Source organism: Meles meles, chromosome 14 (genome assembly GCF_922984935.1).
Source record: "Meles meles chromosome 14, mMelMel3.1 paternal haplotype, whole genome shotgun sequence".
Lineage (NCBI taxonomy): Eukaryota > Metazoa > Chordata > Mammalia > Carnivora > Mustelidae > Meles > Meles meles.
In genome coordinates, this window is record NC_060079.1 from 77,210,360 (window position 1) to 77,216,222 (window position 5,863).

The following is a 5,863-nucleotide window of genomic DNA, read 5'->3' on the forward strand; positions in this document are numbered from 1 at the left end:
CATGTACATAACCAGGTGCATATTTCCTCTGAACAAAATGTCTCCCACCCAGGGGACTGAAGGTGAAGCTGATTTGAGAGAAGAAAATCTTTGATCCTTGAGACTCAGAGATGCTGCAGCTTAGCAGCCGGGGTTGGATCAGACTCCCAGGTCACCAGGTGAGATTAGGGCCACCATTTTAAGAGATTAGGGCTTCATTTTGCCCAAGAGATTAGGGCTCCCGCATCATCCCATTGAAGTGGGAGCATCAATGCTCCCACTTTAATGTATAGAAGATGTTCCGTACCTCCTCCAAATGTATGTCCATTAGTTCTTGGCTACATTATAGTGGATACCAATCCCAGATTCTGAAGTGGATACTAGAATTGTGCCAGATAGATGATTTGCAAATACTTTCTTCTATGGTGTGGATTGTGTTTTCACCTTTTGGAAAATGTCCTTTGCAGCAGAAAGTTGAGAATTTCACAATTTTTCCTTGTGCTTTTGATGTCATATCTAAGAGATTTTATCCATGAAATCTTTTTAAAGCAGCCAGAAGCAACAAAATGCTATATACTGGAATGTTTTTCCTTCTTGGGCACCTGTTTCTTTTTTCCCGGTTTCTTGCAAAATGCCCGATGAGGATCCTAATTTTGCAGCACCTGTTTTGGGACCTCCTGTGGTAGGTATCTGCTGTGTCACCATCTCTGTCCCCACCCTCCCAGCTTGTCATCACATTGTGAGAGCCTCTCCGTGTCTTCTCTTGCCAAGTCCAGTCTCCAGCAAATCTCTCGGTCTTTTATTGGCTTCTGGCCAATAGAAGATAAACCAGTTGACCTACAATAATCATCTCACCCAATGCCATCTTGTCCACCAGCAAGACAACACTTTCTATTATCATGCAAAATAGCTTGACTCTTCTTTATCCCAAGCTCCACATTCTGCACCAGGTTCTGGATGGATATTACTCTGCATAACAAGAATTCCACTAAAGCATTTGCCATGTGCCCAAACTCTCCACAATGTGAGTTCCTACCAAACATTGATTCTGCCCCCACTCTTGGAATGGGAAGAACATTGCAATTTTAAAAACAGCACGTTATTATTTTTACACATCATGTGTCTTTTACAGGGCGGGGGGGTAGGTAGTGGCTCATGGCAAAAAGGGAAGTAATTTCATCTTGTGTCTATGCAGGCATCCTCCGTGCAGTATGGCTTTGGGGCAATGTCCCATCTTGGAGGGGAGGGAGTCTCCTGACAGAAGCACTGACAGCTGGCAGATGGCCCAGACACAGTGCTAGCACGTTCACTTGGGCCTTTGCAGATATCATGAATATACTTACAAGACAGGACATTTTTATCCCTTATCTGGACATAAGGGGGATACAAGAAGTATATTAATAGAGAGTACCTGTTTGGGAATGCATGTAAGACACCCCACTGTGATTTGCAGATACAGAGTTTCAGATCCCAGATATGTGGGGTTAAATTAAGGGAAAAGAGGAAATTTCAGCAACACTACAGAGCTTGCAAATGGATGGTCTCATGCAAAATTAAACACCTAAATGGGATTCAGAGGCAGATTCTGGTCATTTCTAATTTAATGAAATAATAAAAAGGGTAAATTTTTAATTTTTTTGTAATGACTTCTTATAAAACTCAGAATTAAGCTTTATAAATTCCAGGCAATGACTCATCAATTAGGGGCACCTGGGTGGCTCAGTCGGGTAAGTGGTTGCCTTACCTCAGGTCATGATCCCAGGGTCCTGGGATTGAGGCCCGAGTTGGGCTCCCTGCCCAGAGAGCCTGCTTCTCCCTCTCCCTCTGCCTGCCACTCTGCATACTTGAGCTCTATCTCTGTCAAATAAATAAAAACCTTTAAAAAAGTAATAACTCATCAATTAAACCTGACAGAATATCTTGTGGATCGTATTTATTGATTTCTCAACTTATTGAAGTACAATTACATTTACTCTGATGCCTCCAAGGCTAGACAAAATATGAAAGGCTGATAATTGAGAGGTTGACATAAAATTAAATAAGTCAGTATGCCCTATCATGTACTTGAAAGTAGTAAGAAGAAAATTAGTTGCATTAAACGCATCCTGTCATTTCATCTTTTCTTGAGGAAACTGTACTCTGGAGTATTTTGTGGAAAAATATAAAAATCATAGAGGTATGGACATTTCTATGCATAAACTCAAAATTGAATATGGGCCAGTGTGAATATCAGGAGTGATTAGCAGTGTTGTTTTTACAGTGAGCAAAGGGGGAAAAAAAGAAAGAGAGAGACAAACCAAGAAACAGACTCCTAACTATAGAGAACAAACTGGTGTTTGAGGGGAGATGGATGGGGATTAAGGAGCGCGCTTGTGATGAGCACTGGCTGATATATGGAAGGGTTGAATCGCTATATTGTACACCTGAAACTAATATTACACTATATGTAATCTACCCGGAGCTTAAATTAAAACTTTAAAAAAATGGGTTGGAACGCTTGGGAAAAAAAAAAAAGCATTGCTATTTATCCTTTTACAGTAAAAGGCAAATGACTTGAGTAATAGTAACTGCTTTCATTTCAGTCTTACTATCATTCCATGAAATGGTATTTAAAAAAATAATAATTTCAAGGCAAGTGAATAAAGACCCCTAACCTGTGTCACACAACTCAGTAACCTCCAAATGTGTCTCCTGAGCACTTGAAATGCAGCTAATTCAAAGACAGGATGTAAGTGTGAAATACCCACTAGGCTTCAAAGACAGTACAGAAATAGAATATAAAATATCTCAATAATCATAGTTTTATATTAATTATAACATAAAATATCTTTAGACATAGGGGTTAAATAAAATATATTATTAAAATTATTACCACCTATTCCTTCTTACTTTTATTAATGTGGCTGCTTGATAATTTTATGTACTTTAGTGGTTTGCTTTGTATTTGTTGGCTAGAACTGCCTGAAAGGATACGAAAGGAAATGTCTTAAACATGATCAGAAACAGGAGGGTGCAGGCCTCCGTGGACACAGCAGGCAGGCCGCACAAAGGAGGAGGCTGGCGGGGCCCAGGCATCATGGCACGACAGCGTCTGTGGGTCCTTCTGCCTCGGATGCTCCGTGGAGAGTGCCTGTCTGCAGTCTTATATCTGCCCGAGCTGTAGATATGGTTTTATACAAGACCTTCCAGAAGGGACCAGGAGTTCATTGATTCCACCTCTGCCGAGCCCCCGGGGACCAGAGCTGGCAACTTTTTGAGGACTTGGTTCAGCACCTTCTGAACCTTGCGTCAAGGTCATAGACGGATAAGAGTAAACTAACCAACAAGCAACAATAGCAATAACAATATAACAAAAACAACTCTTGTGAGGCATAGAGAGATGGCTCCAGAACTCACCGAGAAGTAACAATAATCTTACAAATAAGAGCAATGAGCATGCAGTTTGTAGTATGTTAGACTCACGCACTTCAACACTGAACAAAATATCCTACGAATCATTTATATATCGGTCTTGACACTTTATACTCACTTGGCACTCCGGTCTCTTCTGTAGCGAAGGCATTAATTAATATCTCTCTGTGGGGAAGAGAATGAAGTAAATGGTCACATCATAGCCCTGGATGTCTGAAAGCTGCAGAACAAGGTGTCCAAACTGGGATCTCCCAAGAGGCACTCTGGAGAGCTTTGCACAGGACTATCACCAGCATCAGAAATACCCAGACCCCTGAATGTCCCATTCCTTTATGTGAAATAGGAGATTTAGAAGGACGGGCAGGGAAAAACTATTCTCACCTGAACTCATGAGGGGGAGTGATTAAGCTCATAAGCAGCATGAGAATTAACAATGAATTCATAACTATTTACTTGGAAGCCTTCTTTTATTACTCATTGCCTTTGAAGCTAAGTAGCCTTACAAGTTTGGACAACCCACAGCTACGATAGAAAAAAAAATCATTGTCAGGTTGGAATCTCCAGCAACTGGAACTGGTGTTACCAACTCTTCTCAGTATTTCAAAAATCCTAATATCAATTATAATATGCCCATGATAAGCCTTTCTGTCTGAGCCAGACAGATTGTTCCTTTACTCTGAGTTGAAATTGTGTAAGCATATATACCAATGGACTGCCCCAAGCCTTTGGAACAAGAAAGATCTGGTTTCACGACCCAGGTCCACAATTTCTGTGTGACTTCGGGCAAGTTGGGTAACGTTCGTCTTCACTTGTAAAAAGGGCACATTTGTACCTACCTAATAAGGTTTTTGAAAAGATGAAAGGAGATAACTATAATTCACCTTTGATGGCATAGTAAGAAATTTTAGAATCTGTGGAGAAAACAGTAACAATAAGGGACCCTGCATGGTAAAAATATGGGAAACATTCAGTTAATTAAATGGTGTCCAACTGTATTGTGCGCAGTCCCAGAGTAAAGACAGCTGCCTCAAGAGTTTCTAAAGTCTTGACACTGAGAATGTGGCCCATACCAATGCCAGGCCAAGGCCACCAAGAAACCTCTCCCTTTATCTATTTTACATATTTACACAATGCATGTGGTTCATAGGATTTCACTGAATATATGCAAAAGAGTTTCCTGCTATTGAAAAAAACTTTGATAGCCATTGATTTAGAGAGGGTAAATCTGATAAAATTTGGTAATATAATCTGATTTAACCTGAACTAAGCTTTTTCAAGTAATGATGTCACATTAACCTGGCATCATTCCATCCCTTTTTAATCTCCGGGTGGAAAGAATCATTTGTGGGTCTTGGAATCTGCATTAAAAATTAAAACAAAACAAAACAAAACAAAAACAAATCTTGATACCATCACAAGAAGAAAGAGGAACAAAGAGGAAGACTTTGCCGCTGACATTACTGTAACAAGGAAGACGTATTACCATGTGTGCAAGGAACTTGATTTATCTTCAGCAAATCATTTTATAGATCAATACTGAGGTCTTGAGCAGAAACCACATAGTTTTGTTTTGTTTTTCTCATTGCTCACCCATTCAAGCCATACAACAGTCTTCACCAAGGATGAGTCCAGATTTATCCCACAGGGGTAGTGAAGAGCTACATTGATTGATTGGCCATGTTTTCCAGAACTGGAGATTTACCAGGACACACAAGACTGTCTGGAAACATTTGTTCTCCTGGCATGGTTGATATTGTTGTTGTTTTGTTTTGTTTTGTTTTCTGACCCTTGCTGACTTCCTCTGGCTTCCACTTTCATGAGAAGTTCCCAAACTCAGTAAAAATCGTAATACCTAACCCTCTTTAGTGACAGGATCCACACTGAAACTTGGCTTCAGAATCCACAAGCCTCACCATTACTCCTTACTGAGTCAAGCACCATGTTACAGGGAAAGGGGAAAAACAAGAAATTCAGTTATAAGCCACAGGCCTATGACTAGCCTAAAACAAAAGGATTGTCACATTTCCAGGCAACCCCAAGGGGGACCATACACAGAGATTTCGGGCCCTGTGTCAGAGTAACGCGAGTGCTTGTTTCCCAGGCAGGATTCTCTGCATGAATTTCAGAGGAGAGGAAGCTCAGAGAAAAGGTTCAAAGGAACCTCAACGGGAAGAGTAACGAACTCATCTAGGACCGAAAGGTATTCCTTTGCGTCCTACACAAATATGTCACTAACTCCTCCCCTTCGTTCTCTGAGATGAAGGGCAGGGCCCAGGAGAGCCGGGAGAGATTATTAGGTGAAACAAAAGAACCACAACCAGAGCAGAGCCAGCTTCAAAATAATAAAGAAAAGACTTGGACTCCTCTCTGAATTCCAGGAGGAAGATTCTTTGCTGTAGGAGGAGCTGTGAAAGACAGGACGGAATGTGCATGAGTCCCGTCACCAGCACATTGAAATCCGGTCTTCAAAATG